The sequence below is a fragment of the Anolis carolinensis genome, chromosome 1 (assembly GCF_035594765.1).
Source record: "Anolis carolinensis isolate JA03-04 chromosome 1, rAnoCar3.1.pri, whole genome shotgun sequence".
NCBI lineage: Eukaryota > Metazoa > Chordata > Lepidosauria > Squamata > Dactyloidae > Anolis > Anolis carolinensis.
In genome coordinates this window covers 276928650-276954126 of record NC_085841.1, presented here as the reverse complement: position 1 = coordinate 276954126, position 25477 = coordinate 276928650, and the positions used below count along the sequence as shown (strand labels likewise).

Sequence of the window (25477 nt, the reverse complement as noted above, 5' to 3'; positions counted from 1 at the left end):
TTCAGATGAAATTGCCCTTTCTGCTGTCTGAAATGCAGGATTCACTGCATATACTCTGATCAAAATTTTCACTTTTCATTACAACTTTGTAGAAACCATAGTTGCCATTTAAGTTACAATTGCACTCAAAACTTTTTATCCTGTACTTACGTCAGTGTTGAATTGGCACATTTTTCAAAGCACTTCACTTTACATACCCACTTCTATCTGCACCCCTCTTCATCTGAGAGTTAAACAGCACAAATGTCTCTTTTTACACTATTCAAGCATTCTTTCTCAGCACTCTGAGGAGTGTGATCAAATGTTCTGCATAATGTTGGCTAGTTTCCCTTCAAAGTATAAAATAAATTTTTTTTAAAAGGAATTAGAGGTTGGACTAGATGGCTCATGTGGTCTCTTTCAACTCAATTATCCTATGATTCTATGAAATGTTACAAGAATGTATTTCTTGGAACATTTAATTTAAAAAATACAAAGGAGCAGGGCTTTCTTAATACCCAGTTGGAATATGGATCAGATCTGTCTATTTTGTTTAAGAAAAATTATAGTGGCCCTCCCAAAAAAAAAGAAAAGATGTGTATGTGCCTTCAAATCTGTCAACTTATGATGACACCAAGTTTTTCAAAGAGTTTTCTTAGGCAAGGGATACCTAGAGATGGTTTTTGCCAGTTGCTTCTTCTGAAATATAGCCTCCAGCCCAGTGGTTCTCAATCTGTGGGTCCCCAGGTGTTTTGGCCTACAACTCCCAGAAATCCCAGCCAGTTTACCAGCTGTATGATTTATGGGAGTTGAAGGCCAAAACATCTGGGGACCCACAGGTTGAGAACCACTGCCTAGACTATATTCATTGACATTCACCCATCCAAGCATTAACCATGGTGGATTCTGCTTAGCTTCCAAGATCAGACAGGATCTGATGCCTTTAGGGCAGGCCTGCACAACTTGTAATACTTCAGGCGTTTTTGGACTTCAGTTCCCAGATTTCCTGACCACTGGACAAGCTGGATAGAAGGCCCAAACATCTGGAGGGCCACAGGTTGTACAGGCCTGATTAAGAGCAGACATCTTGCCAAATTCCTAGCCGTACCATAGTCCTGATCTCTCCTGGACTGGGATAGATTTTTCAGTCAGAATAAATGTATTGCACTAAAGTAGTTATTTTTAAAAGACATTAAACTACTACAATTAAACATATAAGGATGACTCAATGAAATTGTTGTTGTTGTTGTCTATTTTTATACACCATGGAGACTCAAGGCGGCTAACACTCTACACTGGACAAGTTTTAAAAGTGCAATACAAAAGTTAAAAAGCAATTAATAGTAACAGTGTGGTAAAACAAAATTAAAATACAGTAAATACACTAAAATGTCCTTTAAAACTCATATCCCACCCTATCCCACCCAAAGCACCCCCTGAATTAAAAACCACAACCAAAGAAATGTATTTTGGAGTGATCCTGAAAATAAACTATTCAGTCATTTATCTCTTAGGGTCCTCCTATACCAGATTTGATATCACTGCTAAAGCTAAACTGATACCTACCTTATCAGCACTCTGAACAGGAGACTACTATGACTGACTACACAGGCTACTAAGAGCCCCAAAGAAAAGCAAGATATATACTGTATGGGGAATAAGATCCAGCTCTTGAAACATTGTTTCACATTAGCATTGCTCATTACAGATTTTGTCCTCATTTTAAATAAACATCTTTAAAAGTTACAAAATGGCCTAAGATTTGAAAAAAAATATTGTTTTCAAATAATCTCCAAAGTATGTATTTCCCTTATATGATCAGTCCACAAGAAAACAGCAAGAAACAAGAGGAAGCAAACAGTTCTTTCTGACAAAACAAGTAACATTGTCAGTCATTATGTTATTTTGCAAGTATTAACAGGTAATGTTGTTAAGTGTCACGACCCAGGCTGCAGAGCACCAATAACCATACACAGAGGCCAGAATCTATCTAATATCTTTATTAAGGAAATATATAAAGTTAATAAAAACAAGTATAGGAAATAGTCCAGAAATAGACCTTTCAGGAAAGGTCAAAATTAGTCCAAAAAAGCAATGTCCAATATGAAATAGTAAGGTCCAAAGTTGTAATCCAATAACCGAAACACTCACTTGCCAAGCAAGTGAGGGGAGATGACAAGGTCCTTTAGTCCATGAACTTGAGCAAGGCTAGGAAATAACTTGATTCTTGGCACACAAAGCTTGATTCAAGGCAACAAGGAAACGAGGAGCAAGAACAAGATCCGTGGTAATTACTTGGCGAGGTCCGGGAAACAAGGCAAGATCCAGGGAGAAAACAAGGCTGAGAACGAAGGCTTGGAACAGGAACAAAGGCTTGAAAGCAGGAGTAGCTGTCCACACACGCTGCTCCGGTAGCTGACGAATTGACTCCGCAAGATTCCTTCGGGAGCAAGGAACCTAAATAGGCCTCGTTTTCCCACCAGAGAACACTTCTCTGGGGAATCAGAAACGAAAGTCAATCTCTGTGTCCAGATGTATGACTCCCTAAAATTTCTCATGGAAGCAGGCTTAATCATCTGAATGCTTTGCTGCAATTCTCAAGCTCCTGCGATTAGCTTGTTGCACTCCTTTTTGCTGGAGATAATAATTACGGCGAGAAAAAGGGGGAGATTTCGACTCAGGGCTTGTTTGGCAGATTTCTGGAAGACAAACCTCCTGCAGGTGCAAAGGCTCCATTTCTGGCTGGGATAGTTGCTTTTCTGGCTGAAATGGTGGAAAACCCAAGTTTTCCTCTTCATCTGTCACAACAGCACTAGGAACAGGACTACATGGCCCATGAATCATCACATTAAGTGTAATACATTGTTTCCAAATTATGTTAACAACAAAATTGTGACTTGCTACTACCAATTATCCATAGAAAGACACCCAATTTTCACCAAGCTACCACTCCCATCCAAGCCCCACATCCTTCCTAAAAAGCAGTTCATCAGATTGAGGACATCCTCTGAAAGAAGGTAGAATGTTTCCTAAAAGGAGAAGGATTGGTAGAAAGGAAGCACCCTAATTTATGTAAGACGAGAAAAATTGTGGTAGCACAAAATCACCAATAACAATCACATTTATACAGAGCCGGCCCTAGGTATTTTTCAAGTGTAGGCGAACAGAATTTTGGCACCCCCCAAACCAATCACTGAAAAATAAAAGTGTTGGATAAGCGAAAATGTTGGATAATAAGGAGGGATTAAGGAAAAGCCTATTAAACATCAAATTACATTACAATTTTACAAATTAAGCACCAAAGCATCATGTTATACAACAAATTTGACAGAAAAAGTAGTTCCATGTGCAATAATGCTATGTAGTACTTACTGTATTTATGAATTTAGCACCAAAATATCACGATGTATTGAAAACATTGACTACAAAATGCATTAGATAATCCAGAATGTTGGATAAGTGAGTGTTGGATAAGTGAAACTCTACTGTATCAGACCAATGTACAAAGAACAGTGCCAAAGCATAGTCTGACACCAGAAATATTTAACAGCACACTCTTTTGGCTCAGAAATGTTCCAGTTGTTTCAAAGTAGCACTGAAATGAAAGTGTATGCTTAGCATATCGTGGGTTTTTTTGTTTAGTACAGGAACACCTCAGTTTAAAAAGCCCCTGAGAAAGAAGCTTTTTTAAAAAATTATGAAGTCTTTTTATACCTGCCTGCCCTTCTCAACCCCTGGACCTCTGACTAGCTAGAAGTTTGACCATTAATGGAATCCACTGCTAAACAACAAAGCAAAGAGACAAAAGGAGAATATCAGGCACTTCCTGCAGCGTGATTTAAAAGCACAGAAATAGAAGTTTGGACACCAAAAATGATGCTACTAAAAAAAATGGAAGCTGGTGAAATAATACTTCATCCCTCAGTGCGTTTTGGAATAATCTCAGAAGCAGCCTTTCAAAGATTCCAAATTTTTTGTGTACTTCTGCAATGCTGACATGATCTGGTTGTTTAATTTTACATGTGCATATTTTGGGTTATAAATAAAAAGTTGCTGAAACATATTCAAACTTCTATTTTATGTAGCCTTATTCTTTCTATGTCATTTTTGCCTCTGATAGCTAAATTTCTGTTTAAAGAATTAATGCCCAAGAACAGATCTACATCATAAGATGAGATATACTTGTAATACACATCGCAGATTATGTGAGGAAGAAACATTAAGGCTAAGTTGCCCTAATAGCTGAAAGGCTTCTCTTTGGTAAAAATGACATTCAGTAAACACAAGAATAAGATGAAATTCACATTTAGAAATAGATTCGTAGCCAATGAGGCTGGGTTTGACTACATTGTGCCAAACAGCTTCCACAGCAAATGGAAAAGCAAGAAGGTGGTCTGGAGAAAATATGACTGAGTTTGCTTCTTTATTGTCCTCTATTCAGCCATTCTTCTTGCTTATATTTTTTTAAAATGGTATTTACCATTTGGAAAATCTAGAAGTAGAAATTCAGTGTGTCACTGATTTTTATATCCTGACTGTTTCCTCTTGAAAAATCCATATAACCTTTCTGATTCACTATATGACATTCAAAATCAAGACCACGGATTATAAACAGCTTCTGCAAATTGAGTTGAGTTCCTTTGTTCCTCAGGCACACATCTTCCTATTGCTTACAAAAGCAGCATATACTAACCACTAACTCTGCTATAGCCAGCACCAGGAAAGGAAGTTATTCAAGCCTGGATTTCCTGCTTTTGGTTGTAGCCAAGAACTAAGAGGCTTGTAGTGGTTTCAGGAACTGAGTCACATCATGATTCATGGATACGATACTGGTTTTAATATGCTCCTAATCACTACACTCAAAAACTTCGACATCTTGCCTAGATGAAGCTTAATTTCTAGCTTAAAGTTGCTGAAATCTATGGTCTATGGGGGAGAGGAGGGTATGGAGATAGGAATATACAAAACATTTTAGGTTATGCTTGTCCTTTCTTTTTCTATAGTTCAATGTTTACTATCTTTCCATTTTAAAGGAAATGCAAACATGCCAACAGCTTTGAAGAATAACCTAAATAATATAATACAGCAACACATCAAAATCTAACACCTCTGCATTGCAGTTCTGGTGTATGCAGACTTCCAAGAAACAAACGACAGGTGGGATATCAGATTTTTTCTATATATGATATCCCCAGAAATAAAAATATCCAGGGGCATATTTCTAATAAACAAAATCCACTGTTGCTATTGTTGATTTACAAGATTTATGTAACCAAGCCGAATCAAGGACCAGCTGGCAGAAACCAGCTGGGGAAAAGTTTCATTTCCAAGGTTGAGTGATGATCAGCTCGAGAGCAGAAACTGGCACATACCTATTCAAATGATGGAACTTAGGCTCTGAAAAGCAGAGGTACAATTAAATATAAATACAAAATTCCTAACTTGCTACCTCTTTGTAGGAACGTTTTAGTGGTGAAGGGAGAATATATGTTCCTACCTGAACTGCAATCTGGCTACTTAAGACAAGGTTTGAGAAGGAAAAGTGATTTCTCTCAAATGGAAAATTATTGGCTCTCCCCTCCCAATTCTAAAATGAAGGATTCGGGCACTAATATGAAATAGTTGAAGCAATGCTGAAAAGGTGAAAGGGGGAAATATTGTGGGAGGCTCTTTTACTCCTCTGAATTTCAGGATGCACATTACAAGCATGTTTGAAAAGGAACAAAAGGGGGAGTAGCATGCCTTTTTTAAAAAGCAACAGTTGACAAGAAAAGGCCAAAGTGCACTCTGTGGCTGGCAGTCATTTTATGGCTTTAGTCCTACAGCAGATTTACTCAGGTGACGTCAGTGGCTGCAACCCAGCTTTTTCTTTGGTAGCATTTACCACTTGCCTCTTGAAGCCTCCACTGTGCTACAGAGCAGCAGACCATAATCAAAATTCCCTTTGTGAAATAGAGTTTACCTCAGGGCACACAGGCCTAGCTAGCTGAATGGAAGGCCCTTCACCCAGCACTTCATGCCTAGAAATAAATAGCCTACAATACTGTACTTTCCGCAGAACAGAGGAACCATTAAAAGCGGACTGCTACCTTTTTGAAGGGTGTTTTTTCCTCAAAAAAGTTCACATGCCAGAGTGTTACTTAATATTCCAAGCCCATCACACATCATTACAATAATTATAATATGCTGGTTAGTGCCTTCTTTACAGCTGCAAATGCATAAGCCATTCCGGAAAGTTTGCAGATGTACAGTTCTAAAAAAGTACCCCAAAGCACTCATAGGAGACCTGGAAGGTATGCAGCACTTTAACAGTAGGTAGGAAATATGGGCTAGGCCGTTTCACAGTTTAAAAAAAACCAAATAAGCCTTGCACAAGACTACTGAATTCTGCAAACCAAGATTTGCAGATTGGAAACGGTCTTCAAAACACGTGATTCTCTTTCTCTGGTATGTATTACCCAACAACAAGAACACCTGGCTTTCCTTTTTTGGGAAAATGGCAGGTTATAGACAGACAGACAGACATTACATTAGTATTTATACTAACTATGATGAAAGCTGTTGTGTTTCCCCTGATCAAGGTTTCAGATTCTCTTTGTAGTCTAGTGATCCAGAAAATGGGATTTCTGTTAATAGTAAAATGGTTCATACTAGTCCAAAACAGGGGTTCACAATCACTAAACATGAAGGGGAAAAGGTATTGTGAATCTGCTTGCGTGCTTTCTGCAACCATCCTACTACCTATGACACTGACTTACTATGGAAGAAGGCCCACAACTATCAACTCCTGAGTAAATATCAACAGCCATGGGCTGTCAAGAGTTGTGTGTTTGTGTAGTTTCAAAGCAGAAAAGGTAGGCAGAGCAAATAATGTGAAAAGATCCTTATGATCTAAGAACCCAAACTGGAAAAAGTGAGGAGATCTGGCAGGCTTCAGGGGTTGCTGAGACCTTAAGTGTGTCCCATAGGACTCTCCCAACAGATCTCAAGCCCATCAGATTTCCCCCCATTTTTCAGGCTGATTACAAGGCAAATTTTGCCCCCAAACCACCCCAAATCTCACAACGCTGCATAAAAAGACAACAGACAACCCCCAAACTCCTCAGTTTCTCAAACAATGATCCAAAAAATAAGCCCCAAATCAACAGAATGGCAGCCAGAAGTAACATCACATAACTTTGGGTGTGCTGAAATATGCTGTTTCTGTCTGCCATTTGGGTGCAGAAAAATAGGTCCCTGCCCTGTATGAGCTGCATACTCCCACTCTATTACAGGAACAGCCCATTCACTTTTCCTTGCTGCTTCCTGTGTTTTCTCTTACACTATGTCTGCAGATCCTTCCTCTTATCCCACAGCTCTTTGTTCATGGACCTTTGAAATTAACTTCACTAAGATCTTTATAGATATCTCTCTTAACCCTTTAAAATAGTTTGCAGTGGGGATCTTTTCATATCATGTAGGCTCCTTGCACGATACAGAAATCTGATTTTATAGGAATGTACTGTATCACAGACAGAGCACTGAAAAAGTTCCTTTCTTATCATTTGAGGGATTGATTGGAACTACTAAACTTAGGTTAAAGGGGGAAATCTTGTGTTAATCTTACTCCATGGAGTTTGAAATCAACATAATGAGTATATTATAAACACATTATTTGTAGGGTGTTAATAACAATATAACAACATGCTTTTGAATCAGTAACACCATTATTGTTTCTATTGAAATGCAAATGTTGCTTTTAATGCAGAAATTACTCACTACGTTTTCTCATCACTCTTTTTGATTCTAAAATGTTTTGAGACATTATGAACATTTTTTCTTACTTTTTAAATGGACACCTCCAAGCCAAAAAAAGGAAAAGCAACCAAAAATTAGCAAGCAACAATAGCTAAAATAATTAACAATGGATGACTTTAATAAGGATCACAAAGAATAATATCACAAATATTACTTAAATGTCCCATTCTTACATATATTTTCAAGTCTCTAACCCTCCATCTTTTCAGATTGGCATAACTGTCATAGCAAACAAGAATTCTTATAATGTATTTGTTATAATTCCTTCTTTTGCTTCATTGGGTAATCTTAGAAAAGCATTGACTATTTTCATGCATCTATTTAGGCTACTGAATCTCTAGCACTCACATTGAAATTTGCCAACACATTTTCAATCTGCTCACAGTCAAAAGATGCAGCTGCTTGCCTTCAAATAGAGAAATATATGAATCTAAAGAAGTCCAGAAGAAAAAATGATTTCATTCATGAATAATTAGTGGGGATCAATTTTCATTTAAATGTATTAAACTTGAAGTAAACAAGAATGGCAACTTTTTATATACATATAATTCTTAGGATTTCCTAACAACACCTGTATGGAAAAGGAATAATATTTCCCTAATAGCCCTATCCACATACCTGTTGATATTCCTAAGTAACTTCAAAAGGTTAAGAGAACTTGCTTTTAGAAACTATGTGAATTCATCTTCACAATCTATATATATAAAAGGGTAATGAAATTTCAGCCTAGGACAAAACAACAAAACTACATATCCCAGAAACACTAAACTTGGCAGCACAACCCCTCATCCATGCCTCTACGTTCATACAACAAAAAGAAAAGAAAAATAAAGTCCTAATTAAAGGGAGAGGAATAATTGTTTTTTATCCAATTGCTGCCAGTTAGAAGGCTAAGCTCTGCCCACTTGGTCTCCTACTCAGCCCAGGGGACAGACACAGTTAGGCCTCAGGCCTCTTCCACACTGCCTATAAGATACAGACTATCAGATTTTAACTGGATTATATGGCAGTGTAGACTCTAGGCCCTTCCACACAACGTATAAATACTATACAATACTACACAGGGACATAGACCCCCTCTACCCTCACCACTTTCACAATACACAAACAACCAAATGCATACTAAACATAAAGACAACCATACAACAGACATTCAGTACCATCACTACCTCAACAATTTCTCACCAACACCACCAGACAAGCCACAGCAACACGTAGCCGGGCACAGCTAGTCATTCTATATGTTTGAAAAATTATCTTAATAATGCTCTCTGCATATTTAATCAGAACAGACATTACTCTAACCTGGATCATCCTGGATCCCTTTTAAAAAATAGTGTCATATTGGCCAATTTTCAGTGCTCTAACACAGAAAGTGATCACAAAGAAAGAAGGGTTGGATGTAAGGAGAAATAATTTGTTATATTGTCTGTAGAAGAAACAAAGAAAGAAGAAATGCTATGAAACAAAACAGACTATGCAATAAGATAGAACAGTAAAAGAAAAGAATATTCCAAATGCTGGAAAGGAACTGAAGCAGAGTAATTTAGGCATATAGCAACAAACATGCATGCTGGACAGAGAACAGGCAGGGTTTCCACCAAAAACTACTGTGGCCCTAAAATGTTATAGGACATGGTATATGTAAGCAGAACACCTATATAATGTGTGAGTCAGAGAAAAATCTCTATTTCTTTCAATTCTCAGTCTCCCTCTTATAATACACACACACATACTTAAGTAAAAGTTCAATACAGTATAAGCACTTCTTTTTACATTTTCAGGAATGGAGACAAAGCATTTACTCAGTTTTTCTGCCAACTCCCTCTTCACCTATTGCACTGTTTTAACTAATTTGGTCTGGACCATGATTTATCACTTTGGAAAATCTGCTTGGACGAATATGAAACCTGAATAAAAATTTAAATACCACCAAACATGGTTACAGAATATTTTTAAAAGGATAGAACATCTTTCCTCGTTAATCAGAACTGGACGAAATCAACAGACATCTGAAACCTTACCCATAGAAAGAGATTGTGCAATACAAATTGCAGAAGCTTTATGCTATGAACCTGTAAAGTTTTTTTTGTTTAATGAACTGTTAAGAACTTTCTTAATTTTTCACAAAATCAGAAAATTATGCAAAAAATGTTCCCCTTTGTATCAAAGCTGCATTCTTTCAAATTAATAGACAAAGAGATTTTGTAGAAGATCAGTCTTGTTTAGAGAAAACACTGTGCTCAATCTCTAATTTCCTTATGCACAACTGCTATGAAAATGAAAACTACTATAGAAAAGCATCTCCCCCTTCCTCTCTCAATCCATATATAGTAGTATATGTATGTAGTGTGTAAACAAGAATGTGTATTTATTTAATCTAAAGATAGTTAAAATAACCCTTTACAATGAAACAATACCCTTTAAATTTCTCCTGATCCAATTTTCTGTCTCAAGGATGCCCTGGTTAACTCACATCTGATCATGTTTATCAGCAGTTGTAATTTTGTATTCTCAAAAAATATGTTCAAGTCCAAAGATTTAAGGATACCTGTAAGGCTCATCAACACACAAGTTGATTTTTTCTACTGCTTTCCTCTTAGAGTATTTCCTCCAACTATTACACTTCTAGATTAAAATCTTTTTCAGGAGATAGGAAATTAGACCTGTAAGACACCCTAAACAGTATCAGCATATAGAAATAGCAAGCATGAAAAATGTCTTTAGATCTTAGACCTCATTTCCTAACATATAAAATGAAGGTATGCCATTTAAGGATGTAAGACTAAAACATTTAATATAGTAAGACCTCATATCCACAGGGGATATGTTCCCAGCTGGTCTGCAGTTATCCAAAACAGCAGATATGACTGAATGCCATTGAATCATCTCACTTCTGGTTTGAGAGTAACACAGAGTTTGGTTAGAGGACCTTGAAATTACTAGAGAAGTATTCAATGTAACTCTATGGTAACTTCTAGGGAAGTAAACAATAGAATCCCCTGGAGGACGCAGCAGTTTATTAGAGAAACCATTTTTCCTCAAAGCAAGGGCAAGTAAAATACTGTGTGTGTGTATTCCATGGTTACAGGGGCCTTCCTGTACAAAAATAATGAATGGAAATGGGTGTATATGGCAACTAAAGACTTTGCCCACCCTATGTATACTCCTTGATGATAAAGGTCAATGTACTTCGGACAAAATGTTATACAGTAGAGTCTCATTTATCCAACACTCACTTATCCAACGTTCTGGATTATCCAACGCATTTTTGTAGTCAATGTTTTCAATATATCATGATATTCTGGTGCTAAATTCATAAATACAGTAATTACTACATAGCATTACTGTGTATTGAACTACTTTTTCTGCCAAATTTGTTGTCTAACATGATGTTTTGGTGCTTAATTTGTAAAATCATAACCTAATTTGATGTTTAATAGGCTTTTCCTTAATCCCTCCTTATTATCCAACATATTCGCTTATCCAACGTTCTGCCGGCCTGTTTATGTTGGATAAGTGAGACTCTACTGTATATTCTCTTCCATTCTCTTTCTCCTCAAGGTCCACTATACTAAAAACTTGTTCTTCCAGGTTTGTGGTGAGGAGCAGTAATCTCTGCTTTTCACTGCATTCTGCCATTTTGCAGTCTGCCACTAGATCTGGCCTACATGTGATCCAAAAATCCTCTGTACTGCTACAAGAAAGGAGAAATCTTCCCTACACATAGCTTTTTCAGAACTCCCAAAGGGTCCTGTTACAAATGTGGATTATATTCAAATGAGCACATGGTGTATGTGTTTGGGGAGGACTTCTTCTCAAAACCATTCCTTGTACATAAGCTAAATGTTTTCAAAGTGCACATATAATATTAATTTATACTGACATGACAGGAGTGTCTCATGTCTGAACAGCAAATGCACCCAAATGGCCTCATTAATCATCTCCACCCATCACCAATCCTGGATTTTGCCTCAAACATGCCCAAAGCAGTGAGCAAGCTCAGCAGAATATCTACTATTGCCTCTCCTCCCTAAATCTTAATATATGTGTGTCCCCACCTCATATTGACTTGTCTGTTTTGAATGTCTGTTCAGTTTCAGAAAGGGTTAAAATGATGTATTACAATGGAGAGTTGTTTAAGAAATACATGCACAGCGTTTCTTTGGGCACAAAGAACTACTCATGGTTTTATTTTGTATTGTACGGTCTGTTTATTCTAGGAGTTGTTTTAGGCACCTTGTGTCATATGTAAGCCGCCCCATGTCCCTTTGTGGAGATGGAGGTGGGGTACAAAAATAAAGATGATGATGACGATGATGATGATTGTTATTATTATTTGCAATTATTTGAACCTAGCCTTATACTTTGACAGTTTTCCAAGACAAGCTGATACAACCAAGTTATATAGTTCTGGCAAATAAAAAAAAACAACCCAAAATTGTGGCCTTTATTAAAATTAAAAATGGAAATATAAAAATACAGCAAAGTCATCATTGTCATTTCCGTTATATAAAAGGGGAGCATGTTGAATAAAAAATCAGTATCCTATCAAACTTTTAAAATGGTGCCTCAATCTAGCCAACACTAGTATTGCCCTTAGACTATATTCATTCATTCATTTTATATTTTTGTCTTTAACCCAATATAAGATCTAAGGTGGGTCAGTTTTAGTTATCTTGAAACAAGTTCCAAAAAAGACTTTTTCTTTTTCTGCAAATGGGACACTGACTCCGCAGCCAGACATTTACTTGCTCACTCATATACACATCAAGCCAACAGCTGACCCAGTTTTCTTCAATTCAGCAAGCATTCAGATTTGCTAAACTATTTAGAAAATGTGGCTATGGGACTCAGCAAGCCAGAGGGAGCTGAATTACCAACGGGCTCTACTGCTTAGTCTAAAACAAAAAGCGCTGGATTCTCCTTTCTCTGGACATCGACAACAGCAGTCTGTATGATGAAGTAATTTTTGGATCAGAAAGCAGCAACTGCTCCAAGAAAACAGTATAAGCAGTACAGTAAAGAAAAGCTGCAGAATTGGCAGGTGATAACCATAGAAGAAAGAAAAGCCTGAAGGAGAAAGAAAATGGAAGTGATTGGTGCCTGACCAGCATGGGGGAAGTGAAAAACGACCGGAGAAGAAAAGGCGGAATGGTGACGCTTCAAAAAAGCAAAGCAAAGAAAAGAAAATGGCTAAGAGAGAAAGAGAAATCTAAACAGATGTAATGTAAGACAAGACAAGGAAGGAAGACAGACGGGAGTATAGTATACAACTTTAAACAAGAATAGCAGTGGGGTTGCAGAAGCTGAAAAAGAGGCCCCCTGGGGCAATGAATGTTTGGCAGGGTCAAAGGGCAACACAGAAAGATCCTATTCCAAGGCCACTCAATGAATGCACATGGAAGACTGTGATAACTGATATTTTCTGCAACAAATAAAGAACTGACAATGAAGTGATACCTAATGCATCCTATGGCTACTGTATTTTTCTGAACTCCCACAACTCTATAAAATTAGATGTAGTTGTTTGACCACACTATTTTATTCTACAGTTCTAAAAAATACTTCAACACTGAATCCATAATTAGATTATACACTGAACTTTTGCTCCAAACAATGTTTGGAATTCTTTAGGGATCGAAAGTTCAGATAAATGAATGAGCAGCTTCCTTTGTTGCTCTTTAAAAAATACTTCTTCTATTCAAACCACACTTAAAATCCTTTTACTTTCAGATGAGAATACTTTTTAAAGCTAAGTTTTACTGGACTAAAAATGAGCTACCAAATGCAAAGGATGACCTAGTTGTCAGGTTGTGGTACAACTTTCACTTATTCCAGAACTGATTCTGAAGAACAATATCAACAGATAACCTTCTATGGCAGAAGGTTTGAAATACATTATATCACATGGAAGTCAAAATTCCCCAATGTTCCAACACAATGGACAGTAACCTACATTATCTGAGCAATGTAACTCATCAGTTTCTGTTTCTTGTTTTTAACACCCATATATCTGCAGACTAAAAAGACCACCTACCATCAGAGGAAGAGCCCCTAGTGGCGCAGTGGATTAAACCCTTGTGCTGGCAGGACTGATGACTTGAAGGTTGGGTTGCTGACCTGAAGGTTGCCAATTCGAAGCCAACCTGTGGAGAGCACGGATGAGCTCCCTCTATCAGCTCCAGCTCCCTATGTGGGGACATGAAAGAAGCCTCCCACAAGGATGGTAAAAACATCAAAACATCTGGGCGTGCCCTGGGCAACGTCCTTGCAAATGGCCAATTCTCTCACACCAGAAGCGACTTGCAGGGACACAAAAGAAAAAATCAGAAGAAGAACCTGCAATGATTAGGTAGCTCTGCAAAGAGTTAAGGGAAAAAATCCAAAAAATAATGTTGCTATTCATAGGTAAATGTAAAGGTTTCCCCCTGACATTAAGTCTAGTCGTGTCCAACTCTGGGGGTTGGTGCTCATCTCCATTTCTAAGCCAAAGAGTCAGTGCTGTCCATAGATATCTCCAAGGTCATGTGGCTGGCATGACTGCATGGAGCGCCATTACCTTCCCGCCAGAGCAGTACCTATTGATCTACTCACATTTGCATGTTTTCGAACTGCTAGGTTGGTAGAAGCTGGAGCTAACAACTGATTGCTATTCATAGGAAGTGATAAATATTACCAGAGATTCTACTGTAAGGACAATTGTAGTTTCTGTAGTATTAAAGTAATACTGCCCATTCACATATGAAGCATATCAGAATGCTATTGATAAGCTAAATTCACCAATAGCTTATTTGAAACATATAGTAGCCATATGGTGCCACAGCTTCAGTTGCCTCTTGCTAGCATAACAAAAGGCTAGTGCAAACTTCTTTTGGAAGCATTACTTGACAAAACTGTCAACAGAATTCCTCTTCCCCCTCAAAAGACTTATGGGGCAATGCTGTGCATGTCTATTTGCATTTTATAAAAAAACAGGTGAACAAAGAGTAAACCAGATGTCAACTTCAGAAAGCTAGCTGTCTGGATTGGGAGAGTTAACAGAGGCAGACGAACTGTTTGAGCTCAAAGCAAGACAATGAGCTTCTCTCAAAACACTCGGGCCTAGGGGAGTGGCTATTTAAAACACTTGGCTTCTTTTATTTCATTACTGTGGAAGTGAATTCTGCTCTTAAGTGCCAGCTCAAATGAAGTCATTTTGTTTCACTGGGTTTTCTTTGCAATTTTTGCAATGAGTTGTGTAGCGTAGCAAAGAATAGGGCAAATTTTTTTAAAAAACTTTTCATTTCCAAGCATGAAATCCAATACATAAACCAACTTAATGCTTTGATTTTGTACAACAGTGACAAATCCTGTGAGCAGTTGAAACCAAATGGAAGTTATTATCCTCTTGTGCAAGAACTTTCTGAACTAAAGCAGATTGAAATTTACAACCTTACCTAATTCCACAAAGGCAAGGTGTGAACACTTACAGATAAGAATGACTGATTTACAGTTTGGCTTTTGTATATGGGACAGATTCTCATCTAGTTTACACTGCAGAATCATAAAGGTCTTTTATTAATGCTGTAATCATTTGTGCTGCCTCTGTACTGTTCCTAAAAACATTTGAATGTCAGCAATATGAATGCATTATCTCAAAAACATTGTCAAAACAAATATCCAGAATGCCAATGCATCACAGCGTACTTTATTAAAAGGAATTTATTTACCCAATACATAGAGAGAGGATGGAGTTAAGAGATCTCTGATAATAAGTGACATGTAAAGAACATTAAAAAAAAAACTCCACATTTCTCTAACCCAAGCATATAAACACCTTTGGTTATCTTTTGGGAACCCTTTCAAGTTATGTTGAGATTGTGCCTTGAACTCTTTCCAAAAACCAGCACTGTACTAAATTATAGTAAACAGAAAATTGTGTGTATAAAAGGCAGTGCACTGATGTATTGTTTTTAAAAGAAAGTTCTTCAAAAATATATGTTCAATATGTTCCCACATAATTAACATTTCCCATCATTAGTAGCAGTTTATAGTTTATGTACTAATAAAATAATAATATTCATTGAGGCTTCGGGGGCTTTAACAATATCATTTTAATTACTTTAGTAACTAGACTTAGCCCTTGGTCTAAAAATATTTTTGGGCTTCCACATATTGCCTCTCAAAACATGAGACAGCAGTTTGCAAAAAACATAAGCCTGCTTTATGTATATGACTTGTGCAAATCAAATTAACACACAAGTTAGAAGTGTAAGAAGCTCACTTGGATTTGTAGAAATATTCATATTGTCAGGCAAGAAGCAAGAATGAAGTTGCAGGCGTTTGCCTGGATACCAAAAAAATGGGAAATCTTTAACAACATTCCCGTAACATTGGTAGAATTAAGGATATGTACTTCACAACTTTTCCATCCTTCAAATCCCTCTTCAAAACCCAACTTGGTGATGCTTACTACAGGACTATTTTCTTACCCTACTTCTTCAACTAAAATAATACTTAATGATATTGATAATTGTTTTGTACTTTGCTACTTTTGCCCCTCTCTTTCTCCTTCCCTCCGCATTGGCATTTGTTAATTATGCTTAACTTTTGGTCAAAAGAAAACTCCCTCAGTGCTGAAATGCAGATTGCAGCTTCCTTGGAGCAGATACATATTTTGTTATTATGTTGTCACATACATTATAGGAATAATCAATTACTCAGTTCAATTATTTTAAGTAATTCATTAACAAGTACTCAGCTTTGAATAAACAGAGGATTTTTTAACACAAGGTACCTTGGGACATCTCCTAGGCAAGCCATATAGAGTGATCTGTAATCTTGAATACCCCCCTTCCGCTCCTAAAATGAATTGAGAATTTAGTGATATCATCTTGTGTGAGATGCCTTTTAAAATAAATCCAAATGAAGGATCTCAATTCCAGATGACATTATGGGATGAGTTTTTGATAACTAGATCTTCCAGTCTTCCAGCATCAGGAAATTATGGCCAGGTGAAGGCATGCCAAATCTTGGATCTATCCAACACTGCAAGGCACATTAGGAGAGCAGGGATAGTAAAGAACTAGAGTGGCTCTTAGTCTCAGAGAGTGACCATGTTTCTCCAGAATATATGATACATGACCATCCATGAAAAAAGAAACATGAGATTTTCATATGTACTGCTAAAGTAGACAAACATCTAGATAGATACCCCATGTAGTAGATACTCACTAAAAAGACCATAGAAATAATGGTGGGTGGAAATCTGGAGAGGCTGGATGTTGTGTATGATAACAGCTGGTATTTAAAAAATGAAACTCAATGTTTTGAAGGAAATATGTAACTGTCACATCTCTAAACAACAGTTTATCACTTCTACAGCATGGTACAGGTTTGAACTGGAAAAAAGCTGCATCACACTCCTGAAGTCCTTCCTTAGTTAACTGATTTACTCCCTCTTATTGTTCACACTAATAGCCGTCAAAGCCCTGTAACAATTGCAAAAATGTGTCTCACAAGTAAAAGGTCCATTTTGAGAGAAAGCCATAATTTAACTAAGGTAAGATAAATTAAAAACCAGAATCATCACTAGGATAATAATTAGACAAACTGAGAACTAAAACACTTCTTGTAGTGGGTTATAATTTTGATAGATGATGTGTCTCCAAATAAATTATTTGTTGCATTGATGGCTTAGTTAAATTATGGCTTTAAAGCTTTAGAATACATTCTTATGCAACCACAACAAATTGTAATTTATGTATATGTATTTAAGTCTTTTTTAAAAAAAACTCTTCTTCTTTGCTGCTTCCAGTTATAGTCACTTAAATTCCTGTAGAAATCCATGGAGGTACACAATCTAGAATCTAATTTTTTAGAAACTATGCTTGTAGACAGAACAGTAGTTGAGGGATGGAATTAAATCCTCCAAGTTACATCATCAGGTGATAACATAAATATCATTCACGAGTCAGATCCACATTATATTTAATGACATTCTTTTCTAATTTAATATACCTGTAATCTTAAAGGTTCTAATCATATGAGCATATACACACACAGAGACACACACATGCATATATGCAAACATGCACACACACAAATCAGTTTAACTTAAAAGCCCTGATGCAAGAAATTTTTCAATCCTAAACTAAAGAAACAGTCAAAGACACAAAGAAAAAACATCTGGGATACATACTATATCTTAAATATTTTAAAAGAGCACACATTTTGATCTGTGTATTTCTTACTGTCATTCCCAATCCAAACTACTTTTTAATTTCTCTGTAATTGAAATAACTCCAATCAGTTATAAATGCAATCATTTATTTGAACAGAAGACACATGCTACAGAAGTGTTCAGGTGCCAATGTTCAGGATTTTGCTTACCAGTTTCATGTTTCACCAAACAATACCAATTTATTTGCTAACTTTCTGCCACTGTATAGTAGCCTTAGTATACTCTTCAGGAGTTATATTCAATAATTTCCAGGTCTTGCATAACTAGAATGCAGGGAATTGGGTCCCTGTTGCTCTAAAGTATTTTAAAAGCAGCTTTAAAAATAGTTTTTTAAGGTTATTGCTGAGTTGCAAAACTTTAATTGTGAAACTAAATCTCTTATGTTTTTCTGCCTCCAAGTAGTGGAGTTTAACCTTCTTTATAGAAGTAAACTACCACAATTACTAACAATCACTTCCCAGATCCAGTTCATATTATTAAAAGGTTGAAATCACATGTAGAGACAAACATTCTTCAAACACCAAAAATCCTCTAACTCAAATTCACCAAGAGCCCAGTTCTCACTTGTGCTAAGCCTCTTTTTTCTACTGTTTAGTTTACTGAATTTCCTTAAAGCAAATTCTGTTCATCACAAAACTCCATACGAATCTAGCAATTCACTCCAGTCTAATCACTGTTATAAGTTTAACAGAGAACTCACAGGTTTTGGCTCTGATTTAGAAGACATATCACTATCATGTGAAGCTGCTGTTTTTCACATGTTTACATATTTTCTGCATAACCAGACATCTAAAATTATTTTTAATACTGGGGAACGCTAACAATGAGATAATAATCTTATTAACCTCAGTAACATTCCAAAGAGAAAAAGGAAGGTTGAAAAACATCACAGTGGTCAAAATATGTTATTAAACAATGTACTGGTTATGCCCTGCACCAAACTGTAAAATAATGAGAATTCTCAATGTTTAAGTGATATTCATCAGTCAATGAGTACAGTACAAACATGCCCTCAAAAATTATCTAACATGAACTGTGAAAAGTTCTGCAAATGCCAGTATCTTTCCTTTCAAAATGCAACTAAGTTGAAAATCAGTTCTAAAAGTCAAATAGGCCTCCACATCTTCCTCTTTGCCTTTTGGAGTGAGTTATGAATTCTCAACATTCCTTTCGAAAAATAGACGTGCAGCATTCGTATTACAGGGACAATAAATGAGGCAATGTAACGTTGCCCTCTGAATTATCTGGAATCTCTCTAGTGTGTACTATCAATACAGTGTAATGTCCTTGCACTGGTATTCCCCAACTATTTATAGAGATGGCAATACACGATGTACCCAAGGGCAACCATTCCAAATTTAGGAAGACATTTCTTTTCTTTTTTTAAAAAAAAGCCTTGCATGATAGAAGATTGTGTCTCCAGCTTTACTATTTGTGTTGCTACTGCTCTGTAAATAATAATCCTCTTTCGCTTTCATGCATTCCAGCCACCAAGAGATGTACATACCAAGACAAAATACACACTAAACTCAGCTCAATCTGAAAGTTGTTTTTCTGAAAAAGCTACCATCCACCCTGATACTTATCTGCCAGCATTTTGAAAAATTACAGCAAATGATGTAATAACTCATCACCATTATCAGCATATGGGAGAAAAGGTTGGAAGCCCCTGATAAATAGTTTTAGCTGATTTACTTTCTTTTCCTAAAGGACGAAAGGGCTCGGGATCTGTATATACCAGGCACGGGCAAACTTCCTCCCTCCAGGTGTTTTGGACTTCAACTCCCACAATTCCTGGCCTCAGGCCCCTTCCTTTTCCCCCTCAGCCGCTTAAGTGGGAAAGGGCCTGAGGCCAGGAATTGTGGGAGTTGAAGTCCAAAACACCTGGAGGGACGAAGTTTGCACATGTCTGGTATATATGGCACATATCAAATCTGAAGTAACAGAGTTAATCAGATCGGATAGGTTTTATTTTTAAAGCGAAGACATGTTAGACAAGGAACAGATTTCAAAGCACTCCCCGTCCCCAAACACACACACAGACAAACTCGCACAAGCAGAGAATATGGAACATGCCTGCTTACTAAGTTTTTTGAGACTTTTACAGAGGCCACTATTCATTTCCCCAGCTTGCTTCTAACGCCTTAACAACTCTCTTGAGAAACACAGGTGGGCTGGCATTTCTTTTGTTCCCACAACATTTTTTTTTTGCAGGGTGACATCAGTGGACATGAAATAAACCCAAGCACCAGGATTATGTGCTCGCAAAAGATCAGAGAGCGAGTTTGGCTGAAGGCAGGCTTGTTTCTTGAACTTTCCTTTGGATTTGGATCAACTTGCCTCCCTCCCTCCTTCCTTCCCTCCTCTCCTTGCAAGCTGACTTCCTTTCTTCCAGAGGGTAAATTCAGGGAACAAAGAAGACAACTACAACTCCCTTTGGAGGACCAGGAACACGGAAGGGAAGGAGTTGGCCAAAGATGCCTTTCAAAGGGGGAAACAAATAATCCCAGGGTTCCTATAGAGAGGCAGCTCCCTCTCTCTTTCTCTCTCTCACTCCCCCCCCCCCGCCTCGTTTTGTTGGAACTGCGACTTTTGTCTCTCTCCTTTTTTTGGACACAATGTTTCTGCTGACTCTGGGAAATTTTCTACTTGGATGTGCAATTTCCCCAGCAGTAACAGCAGCAGCAGCTTTGGAGAAGGCAAGGAAGCAGGGAAAGAGACCATTCCTCCTTTCATCTTGGGAGTTTTGATTCTTTTTTGGCGGTGGGGTAGAGTGGAGGGCTTAGATTATTTTTTTTAACGCCAAACATAGACAAACTCTTCCATCCTTGATGGTTGAAATCCGGAAAGGCCGACCTTAAGGAAGAGGAAAACTCCAAAAAGGAGGGGGGTGGGGGTGGGACGACGAGGCCCGCTCTCATCCTCTAACTAACTTGGTCCATCGGGGAGGAAAAAATGTGAAAAATCCCAAAGATTTGTGTGTTGAGAGAGAAAGGGAGAGGGAAGGAGAGAGGGCGCGTGCGCGAGGGGGGGGCGGGAGCGCGCGCGCGCCTCCCGGGCCGCCAAGCAGTGACTCAGGCGCGAGGCGAGCGGAGCAGCAGCAAGCAGCGGACGCCTGTTGCAGACCTGGAGGAGGAGGAGGGGTGAAGAAAGCCCCTCAAAGCGGCCCAAACTCCTTGGGAAGCAACTCCCCGCATCCCTGGCCACGCAGCCCTCCAACTCACCTTCCCAAATCACCTGAAAGGGGGGGGGGTCAAAAGAAAGGAAGAAAGGAGCGGGGATTCTCTCCCAAGTCCAGAGCAACCGCCTTGCCGGCCCTTCTCCGTTCACTCCCTTGTTTCCCCGCTGCTGCTGCTGCTGCTGCTTCTTCCTCGCCACACAAAAGCCCGGGAGGCCGGGGCAGAGGCAGGCTCCTTCCCGCCACCCCTGGCAGCCCGCGCGCGCCCTTCCCCGTCTCAGAGCCACACAGATTGACAAAACACGCCAAACTTACCTCCACTCCACTCCCCACTTTTTGCAACCGCGGATTCGGTGGCAAACTTCTTCCCGCTTTTTTTTTCCCCCTGCGGGGAGACTTTCTTGCTTTTTAAAAAAAATAAAATTGGCTCGCTTAAGAGGTTGTTTTGAGTGGATTTATTTGCGGTTGTGCTGATGGTAAATAAATATATATCTTAAGATGTATATATATATATGCAAAATATAAAATAAATTATCTTTGTGTGTGTCTTATGTATATATATATGTATGTATATGTGTGTGTGTGTAGAGTCTCCCGCTTGTTGGCCGGCGGGATTATGGAAGCCCTTCAAGGGAGAAGGAGGAGGAGGATGACGGGCTGGGCTTGAGCGGCGCGAGCGATGCGAAGAATGTTCGGAATGAGGAGAGGAATGAAATGAACGCGAGGAGCGGACTCGCGACACGGAGGAGGGAGGGAGGGAGGGGGCACGAGGGGGCGGGGCCACGGGCCGCCACAGCGGGGAGGGGCGGGGCCGGGGAGCAGCTGGTGACCTCATAGGAAAGTCCGAGGGAGGGGGGGAGGGGAGGAAAGAGGGAGCAGCGCTTCGGAGGGAGGAGCTTTTGGAGGGAAGGGAAGAGCAAATCACGCGGGGAGGGGGGCCGAAAGAGGTCAGCGCCCGAGTGGCTCGGAAAGGCCCTCTTGCCAGCCACCCTCTCCAGGTCTCCCTGAGGGAAGGAAGGAAGGAAAGAAAGAAAGGAGAGCAGGAGGGGGTTTCGGGATTGCAAGGGCTCCTGGGGTTTGGGGGGGGGAGGGGGAAGGCTGATGCAAACTTTGCTGGGACTGGCTTTCTTGGCAGCCCTCCTTCCCTCAGGAAATGGTCGCGGGAGGAAGCGAGGCAGAGCGAAAGAGCGGGAGCCTGGCCAAGGAGGGGTGGCCTCGCCAAGACAAAGGCGACAGGAACACATCCAGGGAAGCAGAGGCCCCACTGGGGGAGGAGGAGGAGGAGGAGGAGAAAGTGGGGCATCCTCTGGCGTGACGTGGACCCCCCACAGGCGCACGCAAAGCCACCGGGCCGGGCTTTCACGGCTCAGGCGGGGAAACTTGAGCGCTCTTGATTTCCGCGCCGCTTTTGCTAACGGAGTCCTCCCGCTTTGAGACTTCCCTCTTCTCTCGAGCGCCATGAAGAAGGAGGCCTGCTCCTGCCTTCCAGGGAGACCTGCTTGGGAGTCCCGCCTGGAGACGGGGAGGGCGGTGGCAAGGCTGGGAAAGGCAGCCAGGGAAAGGGGGGTGTGCAACCTGTTGACCAAGGCTTTCATGGCCGGTATCACTGAGTTGCTGTGAGTTTTCCGTGGATATTGGGGTTGTTGTGTGTTTTCCGTGCTGTATGGCCATGTTCCAGAAGTATACCTCACAACCTCTGCGGATGCCTGCCATAGATGTAGGTGAAACGTCAGGAGCGAATGCTTCGGGAACATGGCCATAGAGCCGGGAAAACTCACAGCAATCCGATTTGCAACCTGTTTCTTCAATGGCTTCATCACTTTGAGGAGGCACTGAAAGGAAGAAGAGACTTGGACAGAGGCTAATTGCCAACACCATCCCCTTTTTGTGTGACTGATACTTCCTCCTCACACTAAAGCCGACTACTCTCTTAAAAGCTTCTCCCAATGACACCCATGCCTGACAAGGGTCCAGGCTGAAGGCCCTTTCTCCAAAATACTTGGGACCAGAAGGGTTTCCAATTTTGAAATGTCTGTATTTGCATATTTACCACATGTCAGTTACTGGAGATGGGATCCAAGTCTATACATGAAATGCATTTATAATAATAATAATACTTTATTTTTAGACCACCCTCTTTGTCCAAAGGGACTCAGAACATTTTATAGACATAAAACAAAAAGGCAAACATTCAATGCCTCAAATGAGTACAAACATATCAACAAATACAAGATAATGCCAGTAACAACAGTAAACTTACAACAAAAAATTAAGCATCGAGATGAAAAATAATGAAAAACAATCCAATAAGACAAGATTTTACAGTAAGAGTAAGATTTTACAACATATACCATAAAAGCAATTAAGATACAATTACTTTAAAATGGTTAACAATGGCGTTCATTTAAGATGTATCGTAACAGCCATAAAATACAAGTGGGTTAGCCAGCGTTCCAATGGGTTAAAGTGTCCTAGTCCTCCTCCTCTCCATATGCTAAAGTTCATAAATGCATTTTAAGAAGTTTCTTAAAGGAGAGGAGGATCAGGCCTTTTTTATTTCTTTAGGAAGGGAGTTCCAGAGATGGGGAGTAGTCACAGAGAAGGACCCCCTGTATCCTTTCCACCAACCGGGCTTTCTTTTCTTTTTTTCCATGTCAGGAGCAACCTGAGTTGCTTCTGTAGTGGGAGAATTGGCCGTCTGCAAGGACGTTGCCCAGGGGACGCCCAGATGTTTTTTTTGTTTTTTTTAATGTTTTACCATCCTTGTGGGAGGTTTCTCTCATGTCCCCGCATGGAGCTGGAGCTGATAGAGGGAGCTCATCCGCGCTCTCCCCGGGTGGGATTTGAATCTGGCAGCCTTCAGGTCAGCAACCCAACCTTCAAGTCACAAGGCTTTTATCCCCTAGGCCACCTGAGGCTCCCCCAACCGGGCTTGTATTTCATATGCATCTTATACATATAGCTGGGAGATAATTTTATACACAATATGTAACAGTATGTGTACACTGAATCACCAGGAATCACTGTCTCAACCACAAGTGTTCACATTTTGGAATAGTTTAGAATCCATGAATAAAGAATGCTTGACCTGCATGACAAAAGCACTTCCCTTCAGAAATACCACTTCCAAAGAGCTATTTAACACATAATCGCATGCACACACACACATAAAATTTAAGATAATTTAGTTTAATTGTTCTCAATATACTTTTGACATCTACTCAGCAAACTGTACTGGAAGGACAGATAATTATGGAAGAAATAGAAAAGGAAGCATGGAATAAGATAGGCCCATCTTTCCACTGGAACCACCAATATAGGAAACAAAAATTCCTCAGTGGCATCTTAGAAGACCTTCCCCAATAGAGAGACAAGAGTGGCCAGTGCTTAGGTGAGAATTTTATTGGTAAACTATGGCGTAACTTTGCAAGCAATAGAGGGAAAACAAGCATCAGGCAAAGAAGCCATGGAAAGAAGTGAGACACTGGAAAGATGGGTTACGCAGAAGTAGAAGATTTTATATGTCTCTCCTCGCCACTGCCGTGTGGCCCTGGAAAAAAAGTGCAAAGTGGGCCCCCGGGTTCCATTCAGAGTCTCTGGTTTCTTAACTCTAGAGATCTCCTTCTCTGAATCCTGGCTCCGAACTCATTCCAATCTCAGGTCCTGCAGTCTGTTGTTCCAGGCTTCCCTTTGAACCTCCCTTCTGTTGCCCATCTGCTCTGCCTTCCGTCTACAGATTGCCTAATGCTGCCTCTAACTCTTCATTCTGCCCCTAATTAGATTTCTTTTTTTACAGCTCCACTTTTACTTGTGTCCTCAAAGAAGAGCTTTGCATTTTGTGGCCAACTGTGAAAGAATGTAGCCTTCACGTTACAAACACAGTAGAAATTGTTTACAAGTGTGAAGTATCTTTTCTAGCTATATCAGTCCACAGTTTATACACAATCTTTCAGTCTCTATTTTTTGCTTCTTCCTCAATCAGCTCACTTGGATGCATTGCAACTATCTAGCCATAAGGCTCTGAGTGGCATAGATGCTTGATTGTCCCACAGGATAGTATGGCTGGTTTGGGAAAACAACCTCTGAGGATGTGTCGACTACACTGTAGTAGACACTCTGAAAGCCAGCATGGTGTGGTGGTTTTAGTGCTGGACTGCAGTTGACACTGTCATGGCTTGGTACTATGGAATCCTGAGACTTGTAGTTTTGCAGGTTTTTAGCATTCTTGGAACAGTGGCAGTGAGTGGTACAGATGCTATTACAGTATGCAGTAGAAAATAGAGCAATAAAACATCTGG

The 25477-nt window shown here is 39.4% G+C and overlaps 1 protein-coding gene across 6 annotated transcripts in view; it reads right to left on the bottom strand.

The window, feature by feature from the left end:
* Positions 1-21912, bottom strand: part of tead1 (TEA domain transcription factor 1) — a 245724-nt gene extending 223812 nt beyond the window's left edge. For 2 of the 6 annotated variants that reach the window (XM_008115952.3, XM_008115956.3), the window contains exon 1: positions 21495-21911. The gene's annotated coding sequence lies outside the window, so the exon portion shown is untranslated. Of the gene's footprint in view, positions 1-20085; positions 20545-21494 lie in introns of those variants that run through there. The other 4 variants (XM_008115947.3, XM_008115953.3, XM_008115955.3 and 1 more) reach the window with 4 other exon arrangements.
* Positions 21913-25477: the final 3565 nt, after the last annotated feature.